This window comes from Oncorhynchus keta, chromosome 34, assembly GCF_023373465.1.
Source record: "Oncorhynchus keta strain PuntledgeMale-10-30-2019 chromosome 34, Oket_V2, whole genome shotgun sequence".
NCBI lineage: Eukaryota > Metazoa > Chordata > Actinopteri > Salmoniformes > Salmonidae > Oncorhynchus > Oncorhynchus keta.
This window is the reverse complement of record NC_068454.1, coordinates 9,477,753-9,491,621: the sequence shown is the minus strand read 5'-3', so window position 1 is coordinate 9,491,621 and position 13,869 is coordinate 9,477,753. Positions and strand designations below refer to the sequence as shown.

The 13,869-nt window shown below is 45.7% G+C and overlaps 1 long non-coding RNA gene across 1 annotated transcript; it reads left to right on the top strand.

Annotated features, from left to right (window-relative positions):
• Positions 1-2,325: 2,325 nt before the first annotated feature.
• Positions 2,326-5,702, top strand: LOC127914981 (uncharacterized). The gene is made up of 2 exons (XR_008089706.1): positions 2,326-5,254; positions 5,391-5,702. It is a non-coding gene; the product is annotated as an uncharacterized LOC127914981 (long non-coding RNA).
• Positions 5,703-13,869: the final 8,167 nt, after the last annotated feature.

Here is a 13,869-nt window from a genome sequence, read left to right as displayed (position 1 = left end):
ATCAAACTCCTCCTCTGGATGTATATCAGAAAAAAAGAGGGAAGAGGGAAACATTTTTACTCTGCTCAGCAATCAAATGCTTCCTAGTCATCGAAGCATGTAGGTACGCTTTCTTCCTTCAGTGGTCCTACAAACTCGCACACCTTTGACTTGCTACTTGCAACTTTCTTAGACATAGTATGTGTAACGGCACATGTTGGGAACAATCTCCAGCCAAATAATTTCCCAAAATGAATGAGACCCCCTTCACCGGTAGACTAGGCCTCACTCCACCGACAACCGAAACACAAATAAGATCACATTTACATTTACATTTAAGTCATTTAGCAGACGCTCTTATCCAGAGCGACTTACAAATTGGTGCATTCACCTTATGACATCCAGTGGAACAGCCACTTTACAATAGTGCATCTAAATCTTTTAGGGGGGGTGAGAAGGATTACTTATCCTATCCTAGGTATTCCTTAAAGAGGTGGGGTTTCAGGTGTCTCCGGAAGGTGGTGATTGACTCCGCTGTCCTGGCGTCGTGAGGGAGTTTGTTCCACCATTGGGGGGCCAGAGCAGCGAACAGTTTTGACTGGGCTGAGCGGGAACTGTACTTCCTCAGTGGTAGGGAGGCGAGCAGGCCAGAGGTGGATGAACGCAGTGCCCTTGTTTGGGTGTAGGGCCTGATCAGAGCCTGGAGGTACTGAGGTGCCGTTCCCCTCACAGCTCCGTAGGCAAGCACCATGGTCTTGTAGCGGATGCGAGCTTCAACTGGAAGCCAGTGGAGAGAGCGGAGGAGCGGGGTGACGTGAGAGAACTTGGGAAGGTGTCCCGTTCCTGTAGGTTCATGCTCTACAACATCCGCAGAGTACGACCCTGCCTCACACAGGAAGCGGCGCAGGTCCTAATCCAGGCACTTGTCATCTCCCGTCTTGATTACTGCAACTCGCTGTTGGCTGGGCTCCCTGCCTGTGCCATTAAACCCCTACAACTCATCCAGAACGCCGCAGCCCGTCTGGTGTTCAACCTTCCCAAGTTCTCTCACGTCACCCCGCTCCTCCGCTCTCTCCACTGGCTTCCAGTTGAAGCTCGCATCCGCTACAAGACCATGGTGCTCGCCTACGGAGCTGTGAGGGGAACGGCACCTCAGTACCTCCAGGCTCTGATCAGGCCCTACACCCAAACAAGGGCACTGCGTTCATCCACCTCTGGCCTGGTCCCTACCACTGAGGAAGTACAGTTCCCGCTCAGCCCAGTCAAAACTGTTCGCTGCTCTGGCCCCCAATGGTGGAACAAACTCCCTCACGACGCCAGGACAGCGGAGTCAATCACCACCTCCGGAGACACCTGAAACCCCACCTCTTCAAGGAATACCTAGGATAGGGTAAGTAAGGGTAGGTAATCCTTCTCCCCCAACAAGATTTAGATGCAAGTGGCTGTTCCACTGGTTGTCATAAGGTGTATGCACCAATTTGTAAGTCGCTCTGGATAAGAGCGTCTGCTAAATGACTTAAATGTAAATGTAAATGTAAGGTTGAACACCAGACGGGCTGCGGCGTTCTGGATGAGTTGTAGGGGTTTAATGGCACAGGCAGGGAGCCCAGCCAACAGCGAGTTGCAGTAATCCAGACGGGAGATGACAAGTGCCTGGATTAGGACCTGCGCCGCTTCCTGTGTGAGGCAGGGTCGTACTCTGCGGATGTTGTAGAGCATGAACCTACAGGAACGGGCCACCGCCTTGATGTTAGTTGAGAACGACAGGGTGTTGTCCAGGATCACGCCAAGGTTCTTAGCGCTCTGGGAGGAGGACACAATGGAGTTGTCAACCGTGATGGCGAGATCATGGAACGGGCAGTCCTTCCCCGGGAGGAAGAGCAGCTCCGTCTTGCCGAGGTTCAGCTTGAGGTGGTGGTCCGTCATCCACACTGATATGTCTGCCAGACATGCAGAGATGCGATTCGCCACCTGGTCATCAGAAGGGGGAAAGGAGAAGATTAATTGTGTGTCGTCTGCATAGCAATGATAGGAGAGACCATGTGAGGTTATGACAGAGCCAAGTGACTTGGTGTATAGCGAGAATAGGAGAGGGCCTAGAACAGAGCCCTGGGGGACACCAGTGGTGAGAGCGCGTGGTGAGGAGACAGATTCTCGCCACGCCACCTGGTAGGAGCGACCTGTCAGGTAGGACGCAATCCAAGCGTGGGCCGCGCCGGAGATGCCCAACTCAGAGAGGGTGGAGAGGAGGATCTGATGGTTCACAGTATCGAAGGCAGCCGATAGGTCTAGAAGGATGAGAGCAGAGGAGAGAGAGTTAGCTTTAGCAGTGCGGACTCGAGTTCAGACTCGAGTTCCACAGTTTGTTCTTTCTAACGGCAGTAATGACAAACTGGTGGATACGAAAAAAAAAACAGTTTTCTGCCGATCTTTATCTTTGTGTACTGTAGAAATGGATTAAAATCTTGCAGTATTCGGTGAGTTCTCTGGATTGCTTCTTGCGTAGGGATTACTACTGGGTGCTTTGTTTGTGAAGGTAGGTTTATGTGTCAACACAAACTCATCTGCAAGACATGCTTGTTGTCTTGCCAACTCAACATGCCTATGTGATTCTGTCTTCATAATTTACGGAACTGTTGTCTCTATACCTCTGGGATCAACTCGTAAGCTCGAAGGATAGCTGCTTAAACAGTGTCATAATCTGAACTCTGGTCAAGAGATAAAGTAGCATACACTTTCTGAGCTTTTCCCACAAGAACTCTTTGAAGGAGCAGTGACTAAATATCTCGTGGCCATTTTAGGGATGTGGCAATCCCCTCAAACTGAGTAAAATATACGTCCACCTCCTTTTTTCTTGAAAGGCGGTACAAGTCAGCTGTTTCGACCAAGATCAAACTCTGTTGAGGGTGCAGGATTGGTTGACTGGATGGCCTCTCTTGTAATCAAATGGAATTTTGAAGTCTTTCTTGTTTGGCTGCACACTCATCTTGTCTTTCCCTGTGCTGTAGTCTCTCCTCATGTTTTCTTTCCCTTTCCTTGTCTTCAAGTCTTCCTTGTCTTTATTTCTGTTGGTCCGTTATTGCCTTTAGTTCTACCTTTCGCAGTAGCATGTCCATAGTGCTAATTTCATCAGCCTCTCTCTGAGAGGATTTCCTCCTCCACCAGAACAGTACCGATCAACTCTTTGATTACTGCTTTTGTATCACCAGATGCCACTGATGTTATAATGCTTTGCAAAAAAAGAGCAGATTCACCTTAGTACTTTTATCTAGCATCTCCCATTTAGGCTTTTCCACAAAGGCTTCCAACTTCAAGTCCATGGCTTTGTTATTTATAAGCTTGTGTGTTTATGCAACTTTCAAAAATTATTCCACCGATCTTATAACCCCTCAAGTTGGATGTCAGTGACATAAACTCTATCTCAAAGGTGTATTTGAAATATTCAGGCGTAACCCGTACTGACTAACGAGGTGATACCAATCGGTATGCCCTACGTGCTAACGTGCTATACTTGCTAAAGTCCAACTTCCAAACATAAATAATAATTCAAATATATATATATAACAGTAGCTTACATGTTGTTGTTTACGTGCATGCATAGGTGGGGTGTTGTTGTATGCATTCATGAGTTGCATGTTTCCTCCCAAAATTGTTTTGAACATTCCGTTTGGACTGATGCCCAACTGAGCATTATACTCAATGCATTGTCAATGAGTTTTGATGAATATTTCATCAAAGGTGTATTACAGTAACTTGGAAATACAATGATATGTCACAACAAGGAGGCAAATAATTAATAGGAAAAACCTTTTGTCACCATTTTGATGTTGCCAGATTGATTTTAGATACATTGTTACATTAGCTAAGATTGACGGGAGAACACTGGATTTTATTGTTAGCAAAGATAGATATTTATGACAAAGCTTGCTAGCTAATGACAACATTGCCAACTGTCTAAAGTAAATTTCACGACATGCTAATGTTGGCAAAGTTGTTTCCTACTAAATATTTGTCTACTTTCGCAATGTCATCGTATTTCCAGGCACTATAGTGTAATTTAGACTAAACTGTGGTTAGCCTCCGCCCAGAAGGCCTGGGCTCATCATCACAATGTCGCTCATCAGACATTATCTATATTACAATTCAAAGCAGGTTTTATAAAGCTGTATTTACAGTGTGTGTGCATATCTATGTGAGCTGTCCCCTGTAGCTGGGAGTAGCTGTCCCCGGCTACTCCCAGCTGTGGTCCTTCTGTAGCACAGTTGGTAGAGCATGGCGCTTGTAACGCCAGGGTAGTGGGTTCGATTCCCGGGACCACCCATACGTAGAATGTATGCACACATGACTGTAAGTCGCTTTGGATAAAAGCGTCTGCTAAATGGCATATTATATTATATTATATTATTATATTATTATTACTCCCAGCAGGATAGGATAGCTGTCCCCAGCTACTCCCAGCAGGATAGGATAGCTGTCCCCAGCTACTCCCAGCAGGATAGGATAGCTGTCCCCAGCTACTCCCAGCAGGATAGGATAGCTGTCCCCAGCTACTCCCAGCAGGATAGGATAGCGGTCCCCAGCTTTTCGCAGGATAGGTGCTGGGAGTAGCATTTAATGCCGGAGATAACACTATGCTAATCACAGGGCTCTCGCTGCATCTGGTTCAATTGGTTCTATCAGGCGGCAGATAACTTCCCGTTTTTGCAGCTGCTTGTCTTCCATACCGCGTTCCATATATAATTATTCAACCTCTTCTCTCATCACATCCAGTCGATATGTGTGGAGGACTCACAAAGCCTCACATGAAGCCCCTGGCATATAGAAAACCAAACTAATGGACCCTGGGTGACACTTTATGTTCATGTCCATATATCATAAACACACTAATCTGTTTTAAGTGTATCATTCCATTGATGACGATGTAGTTACATGCTAATGCTAATTTGAATTGTTGGCAACGCTTTACCATAGCGACCTACACCACTGCATTCTGTTACCCATGTAATTACAAAGCAGTTCCATACAGGTATTACTGTGTAGTTACATAGGTATGTTGTAGGGGCAACTTAAGGTACAGTGTTACTGAATTGTTTCTTGTTAATTTGAAACGTTTAGAGATTTCTGTAGGGGCAACTTAAGGTACAGTGTTACTGAATTGTTTCTTGTTAATTTGAAACGTTTAGAGATTTCTGTAGGGGCAACTTAAGGTACAGTGTTACTGAATTGTTTCTTGTTAATTTGAAACGTTTAGAGATTTCTGTAGGGGCAACTTAAGGTACAGTGTTACTGAATTGTTTCTTGTTAATTTGAAACGTTTAGAGATTTCTGTAGGGGAAACTTAAGGTACAGTGTTACTGAATTGTTTCTTGTCATTTTGAAACATTTAGAGATTTCTGTAGGGGCAACTTAAGGTACAGTGTTACTGAATTGTTTCTTGTTAATTTGAAACGTTTAGAGATTTCTGTAGGGGCAACTTAAGGTACAGTGTTACTGAATTGTTTCTTGTTAATTTGAAACGTTTAGAGATTTCTGTAGGGGCAACTTAAGGTACAGTGTTACTGAATTGTTTCTTGTTAATTTGAAACGTTTAGAGATTTCTGTAGGGGCAACTTAAGGTACAGTGTTACTGAATTGTTTCTTGTTAATTTGAAACGTTTAGAGATTTCTGTAGGGGAAATGACATGTTCCTAATTTGCCTTTTTTTAATACATGTTGTCTTCTGATCTTTTCTCTTTCTGGTGTACAGTTCCACATTTGTGTTGTTGATATACAGCTCTGCCCTAAAAACATATTAGGTCAAATCGCCTTTGCATAAATGTATCATGAAGGCCACTCCCTTCAACAAGGTTAGGAAATGTTACATTTTGTTCAGATAACTATCACCTCCTCTACTCTCTCTTCCACTATATCACCCTCTCTACTCTCTCTTCCACTATATCACCCCCTCTACTCTCTATTCCTCTATATCACCCTCTCTACTCTCTCCTCCTCTATATCACCCCCTCTACTCTCTCTTCCACTATATCACCTCCTCTACTCTCTCTTCCTCTATATCAGCCCCTCACTCTCCCTCTCTATATCACCCCTCTCTCTCTCTTCCACTATATCACCCTCTCTACTCTCTCTTCCACTATATCACTCCCCTCTATATCACTCTCTCCTCCTCTATATCACCCCTCTACTCTCTCTTCCACTATATCACCTCCTCTACTCTCTCTTCCTCTATATCACCCCTCTACTCTCTCTTCCTCTATATCACCCTCTACTCTCTCTTCCACTATATCAGCCCCCTCTACTCTCCTCCTCTATATCACCCCTCTACTCTCTCTTCATCCCCTCTACTCTCTCTTCCACTATATCACCCCTCTCTTCCACTATATCACCCTCTCTCTCTCCTCCTCTATATCACCCCCTCTACTCTCTCTTCCACTATCCTCTACTCTCTCTTCCTCATCACCCCTCTACTCTCTCTTCCACTATATCACCCCTCTACTCTCTCTTCCACTATATATCACCCCCTCTACTCTCTCTTCCACTATATCACCCCCTCTACTCTCTCTTCCACTATATCATCACCCCCTCTACTCTCTCCTATTCTGTATATCACCCCCTCTACTCTCTCTTCCACTATATCACCCCCTCTACTCTCTCTTCCACTATATCACCCCCTCTACTCTCTCTTCCACTATATCACCCCCTCTACTCTCTCCTATTCTGTATATCAGCCCCTCTACTCTCTCTTCCTCTATGTCAGCCCCTCTACTCTCTCTTCCACTATATCACCCCCTCTACTCTCTCTTCCTCTATATCACCTCCTCTACTCTCTCTTCCACTATATCACCCTCTCTACTCTCTCTTCCTCTATATCACCCCCTCTACTCTCTCTTCCTCTATATCACCCCCTCTACTCTCTCTTCCTCTATATCACCCCCTCTACTCTCTCTTCCTCTATATCACCTCCTCTACTCTCTCTTCCTCTATATCACCCCCTCTACTCTCTCTTCCTCTATATCACCCCCTCTACTCTCTCTTCCACTATATCACCCCCTCTACTCTCTCTTCCTCTATATCACCCCCTCTACTCTCTCTTCAACTATATCACCCCCCTCTACTCTCTTCTTCTGCATCAGCCCCTCTGCTCTCTCCTATTCTGTATATCAGCCCCTCTACTCTCTCTTCCTCTATGTCAGCCCCTCTACTCTCTCTTCCTCTATGTCAGCCCCTCTACTCTCTCTTCCTCTATATCACCCCCTCTACTCTATCTTCCTCTTTGTCACCCCCTCTACTCTTTCTCTTCCTCTATATCATCCACCTGGTGTCTCCTCTCCCTCTCTCCATACTTTTTACCGCCCGCCACTCTCCCTTTCACCAATCAATCTACCTTCTGCACCCTATCCGTCCACTCCTCCTTGTTCTCTCTCTGTCCACTCCTCCCATCTCTCTCTCTTTCCACTCCTCCTTTCTCTCTCTCTGTCCACTCCTCCCATCTCTCTCTCTTTCCACTCCTCCTTTCTCTCTCTCTGTCCACTCCTCCCATCTCTCTCTCTTTCCACTCCTCCTTTCTCTCTCTGTCCACTCCTCCCATCTCTCTCTCTTCCACTCCTCCTTTCTCTCTCTCTGTCCACTCCTCCCATCTCTCTCTCTGTCCACTCCTCCCTTCTCTCTCTCTGTCCACTCCTCCTTTCTCTCTCTCTGTCCACTCCTCCCATCTCTCTCTCTGTCCACTCCTCCCATCTCTCTATCAATGGGGGTTGATAGAGGGAAGGGTACATTGAGGTTGATGGATTTCTAATGAAGTGTTGACAGTGGGGAGAGATTAGAACCAAGTTCTGACATTGACAAATGGGATACAAAGTGTCTAATAATAAAAGCAGGTTCTCAAATGTATGTATGTCCACTATTTCCATCGCTGGGGCATGGATGCTAAACCTCCAGTCCACACTGCTAGGCAGAGGGCGAAGAGGGAGGGAGGGAGGGAGGGAGGGAGGGAGGGGGGAAGAGGGAGGGGAGGGTTGTGTGAGGAAGGGAGGGAGGGAGGGAGGGAGGGAGGGAGGGAGGGAGGAGGGAGGAGGGGGAGGGAGGGAGGGAGGGAGGGAGGGAGGGAGGGAGGGAGAAGGGGAAGACGTAGGGAGGGGAGGGTTGGTGTGAGGAAGGTAGGGTTCAGTGGGAGCAGGTGGGTCTTGCTCTAATTTGCCCTATTTTAACCACTCCTGGAACTGGATTTCTGCCCACAATTCTGACTGCCAACTACTGAGTGTCTTAGATACTCATATTATGTCCATGATATGATGAAAATACAATCCAATAACGAGGAGGTGGAAATGTAAGTGCACTATTTTCATCCACCTCTGGCCTGCTGCCTCCCTACCACTGAGGAAGTACAGTTCCCGCTCAGCCCAGTCAAAACTGTTACTGCTCTGGCCCCCAATGGTGGAACAAACTCCCTCACACGCCAGGACAGCGGAGTCAATCACCACCTTCCGGAGACACCTGAAACCCCACCTCTTCAAGGAATACCTAGGATAGGGTAAGTAATCCTTCTCACCCCCTAAAAAGATTTAGATGCACTATTGTAAGTGGCTGTTCCACTGGATGTCATAAGGTGTATGCACCAATTTGTAAGTCGCTCTGGATAAGAGCGTCTGCTAAATGACTTAAATGTAATGTAATGTAAATGTAAGTTTAGGCTATTTACACAATGCTGTTGGCAGGTGTCCTTCCGCACCGATGGGGCACGCATACTATATCTGGCAGTGTCTGTGCACACATCTTAACATGCCCACCACCAATACACCCAATACACAACAGCTCATTGACCCAATGATGATACGAGGACTAACAGGCAAGCATGTCCTACCATATCAATGTATCAATGTAATGATCTGCAACTAAAACAAAGAAAGTCAGGCCAAAACAATAACATAAGTTGTGTGTGTGTGTGTGTGTGTGTGTGTGTGTGTGTGTGTGTGTGTGTGTGTGTGTGTGTGTGTGTGTGTGTGTGTGTGTGTGTGTGTGTGTGTGTGTGTGTGTGTGTGTGTGTGTGTGTGCCCGGTGGGGAGGGTTTTGGCAATGAGCAGAGTAAAACTATCAGAGCAGGTCCCTGTGTTTGGAGAACCATACTATGGGTGACCTGATGACCTTTTGGGTTGCCAGCATGGTAGACTGGCACCATGTTGGCAAAAGGTCATAAGGTCAGTGCCAGTCTGCCGGGATGGTGCCAGTCGTCACCAACCATTCCACCTGCAATTAGGGCTGACATTTTCCCTTTTGGTAGGGTGAATTACTTGTGTTTAGGGGGATTCCAGTTCTTTGAGGATGTTGACAGTTCCGACTCATTTCCTGTATAGATCTCTCTGTACCCTCTGGTAGTGTACTGCATTTCACGCTAGTTTGACGCTGGCCTACTTTGAAAACAAAGAGAAACTAATCCCTGTGGTTTTGGGGTATATTGATTTGTCAGAGTGGGCTAAAGTGGTGTGTGTGTGTGTGTGTGTGTGTGTGTGTGTGTGTGTGTGTGTGTGTGTGTGTGTGTGTGTGTGTGTGTGTGTGTGTGTGTGTGTGTGTGTGTGTGTGTGTGTGTGAGATTGTGTGTGTGTGTGTGTGTGTGTGTGTGTGTGTGTGTGTGTGAGATTGGAGTGTATGTGTGTGTGTGTGTGTGTGTGTGTGTGTGTGTGTGTGTGTGTGTGTGTGTGTGTGTGTGTGTGTGTGTGTGTGTGTGTGTGTGTGTGTGTGTGTGTGTGTGTGTGTGTCTGTGTGTGTGAGATTGGAGTGTATGTGTGCCCGGTGGGGAGGGTTTTGGCACTGAGCAGAGTAAAACTATCAGAGCAGGTCCCTGTGTTTGGAGAACCACACTGTGGGTGATAGAGGGAATTCTACCCTTGTGTAGCCTTAACAATCTGTATACTCCTCTTGTCCTAAGGGTAAAAAATGACCCGGATTCACTAAACCCCTAAAATAAAGCGGCTTAATTGAAAGTTAAACCCTAAATCGATTTTCCATGAAGAAACAGCCTGTCATTCATCACAAACGTTGTGAATTTCTGGGGATTCCCTCTTCACAATGCAGAAAGACTGCATTTAGTAAGTGGACACCACTCGTTTTTATTACAACACACCTGTCATAATTGTTTTCTTTGCTTAAGTAGAGGGTTATTATTATTATTGCTAAGGGTACTCCATAGGTGTAAACATGTGTTTTTTAGCAAGAGATAGCACTTGTATAGCCTAAGAAAGTAGCAGTAATGTGGAGAAAGTAGTTTTGAATGCATTATATCGAAGCGAAGCAATAACAGTCTTGAATTTTTTTGCCAACATAATGATATATTCTTATATACTGTACAATGAGCAATTCAACTACAAAGTATGTCTTCTCCCATTTTTTGAACCATTGCCCCGACTCACAAGGTGTATAAACAATGACAATAAATAAGAATAAAATAAGATAATAGATACAAAACATGAATAACATAAATCATTCAACTCTAATTAGCACATGTAGGACAGTATGCAAATGTTTGTGCATGGACTTTGCAGGTGTATTCCTCAGAGGTGCAGCACATAGTATTTGTTTTACAGTCCTTCTATGGGGGGCAGAATTGGCATCTCCTCCTCTTGCCTGCCCCAGCTGCAGCCTCAGGTGGATCAGGACAAGATTCATCCCCCTGAATAGCTTTCACAAGCGCTGCAGAGGCTGCTGTGCGGGGAGGTGCTCTCTTCCCTGAATGTGTGAGGTTACAGGTGCCTTTCCAGGCTGCTCCAGGCACACCACTTGTTACGCTTATCAGGCATCCAGGTAGGGTTGATATTGTTCCATATCACAAAGGCATTGTATGAGGACATATCAATGATGTTATGGAAGATGACCAGGGGCCAGCAGGCAGTCATCCTCCTGCAGCTGTAAGTTCCAATCACCTTGTCCAGGTTGTCCATGCCTCCTTTGTTGTGGTTCTAGCCCAGGATGATGCCTGGCTTCCTGTCCTCACAATAACTGATCTCAGCCGGTTTGTGCAGTGTGCTCAGGAGGACCGCATTTTTGTTCCTCTTTGGGAGGTAAGAAACCAGAGTTGTGGTTTGGGTGAAGGCAAACTTTGATGAGAAGGCCTCTCTCCCCCTTGTAGCGAGGAGTGCAGGGTTGTTCTTTATAACTCTGCCAACCATTTTGATCTTCCTCTTCAGGAGCTGCTGGCTGAATTCATAAAGGGTAAAGAAATTGTCACACATGACATTGTGCCCCCCAGTCCATCTATCACAACAAGCACAACCCGCATCCCCTGGTTCTTCTCTGGGCCTCCACTTGTCGGCTTCCCTGTGTAGACTAGCATCTTTCAAGTGTAGCTGGATTGTGCATCACAGGCCACCCATATCTTGAAGCCATAATTTGCTTGCTTGCTGGGCATATACTGCCGGAATGGACAGCGATCTTTTGACAAAAGAGATTAGTATCAGTAATTACTATCAGTGTCACAGAAAACAATCACATGAATCAATGATATTACAGCAATACATAATCAAATTAACAGTGAAAATCATTTACATTACAGATATGAAAGTAAAAATGTACCTCTGAATGGAACCAGGTGCTCATCCACTGTTACTTCGGGCCCAGGGTCGTAAAGGTATGTCAGACGCTCCACTCACTTCTCCCAGACCTCTCTTATGGCTCCACCCACTTCTCCCAGACCTTTCTTTTGGCTCTCACACGTCTTGCAGGTCTTGAACTCATGGTTATCAAATCTTAGCATTCTCGAGAAAGTGTGAAAGACCCTCCAAATTTGTCATCTCTACGATTGATGAAAATGTTTAAAGTTGAGGCAATGTCCTGGGCATGGGCAACTGCATGTCTTGTGGGCCCTGGGTTCCTTATGACATCCTTATGAAATTTTGTGCTGCCGTCCTGCCCTGGTTGTCATATGGTGACAAGGACCATGTTATTTTGATGTTCTTTGACAAAAATGTCTCTCTTTCAGCTTGGGGGATTTCTTCTTCATCTGAAGATGATGCATCGTGCTTTGGGATGTATTCTTCCTCATCTTCTTCTTCAGATACCTCCCCCTCTTCTAGATCATTGTTCTCTTGTTCCTCCTGGATATCTGATAAAATCAGACCTGCACTCAGGGCTTCAGCAAAGAGAGAACTGGGGGGACTGTCATCTGCAGAACCTTTATAGCCTCTGACTGCATTCCTCATTAGTAAACACGCTAGTAAAACCAAATGCATGCTTTTCAACCGATCGCTGCCTGCACCCGCATGCCCGACTAGCATCACCACACTGGATGGTTCCGACCTTGAATATGTGGACACCTATAAGTACCTAGGTGTCTGGCTAGACTGCAAACTCTCCTTCCAGACCCATATCAAACATCTCCAATCGAAAATCAAATCAAGAGTCGGCTTTCTATTCCGCTAAAAAGCCTCCTTCACTCACGCTGCCAAGCTTACCCTAGTAAAACTGACTATCCTACCGATTCTCGACTTCGGCGATGTCATCTACAAAATCGCTTCCAACACTCTACTAAGCAAACTGGATGCAGTTTATCACAGTGCCATTCGTTTTGTCACTAAAGCACCTTATACTACCCACCACTGCGACTTGTATGCTCTAGTCGGCTGGCCCTCGCTACATATTCGTCGCCAGACCCACTGGCTCCAGGTCATCTACAAGGCCATGCTAGGTAAAGCTCCGCCTTATCTCAGTTCACTGGTCACGATGGCAACACCCATCCGTAGCACGCGCTCCAGCAGGTGTATCTCACTGATCATCCCTAAAGCCAACACCTCATTCGGCCACCTTTCGTTCCAGTACTCTGCTGCCTGTGACTGGAACGAATTGCAAAAATCGCTGAAGTTGGAGACTTTTATCTCCCTCACCAACTTCAAACATCAGCTATCTGAGCAGCTAACCGATCGCTGCAGCTGTACATAATCTATTGGTAAATAGCCCACCCATTTTCACCTACCTCATCCCCACAGTTTTTATTTATTTACTTTTCTGCTCTTTTGCACACCAATATCTCTACCTGTACATGATCATCTGATCATTTATCACTCCAGTGTTAATCTGCAATATTGTAATTATTCGCCTACCTCCTCATGCCTTTTGCACACAATATATATAGACTCCCCTTTTTTTCTACTGTGTTATTGACTTGTTAATTGTTTACTCCATGTGTAACTCTGTGTTGTCTGTTCACACTGCTATGCTTTATCTTGGCCAGGTCGCAGTTGCAAATGAGAACTTGTTCTCAACTAGCCTACCTGTTTAAATAAAGGTGTTCTCAACTAGCCTACCTGTTTAAATAAAGGTGTTCTCAACTAGCCTACCTGGTTAAATAAAGGTGTTCTCAACTAGCCTACCTGGTTAAATAAAGGTGAAATAAAAATAAAAATAAATAAAAAGGTTTGGTGTAGCGAGGCCCATGTTGCAGTTAGATGTGGTACTCCATAGTCATTGGTCTAATTATGTAATAAAAGAGGGATGAATGCTTCAAAGCCCTAAGTGTGGTCGTCAGTTTCTTTGAAGGCAATAGTAATTGTCATGTTCACTACCTCACAAATCAAATCTCCTACACATGTCCCACTTCCCCAAAATCTACCCCGCTTCCCCTTATAATACTGACGCCTATTCAGGCGAACCAAGGTACCAAGTGCTCCTCCCTCAGTGCCCATTTGCCGACATTGCGTCAATCACACACATCTGGAGCTGTTCAAGCCCTAGCATCCCCAGGGAAGAACTAACTTACCTCAACATCCCTGTCTCGTCATGTCGCTTCCTGGAAGCCATGAGAAAGCAATGCCCCCTCCACCCGGCCATCTCCCCCGAAACAAGCAAGACTCCCTTCAGAGGAAGGAGTGTACAAGAAGAGCTGATAATACCCTCCTCTTTCCTGTTATT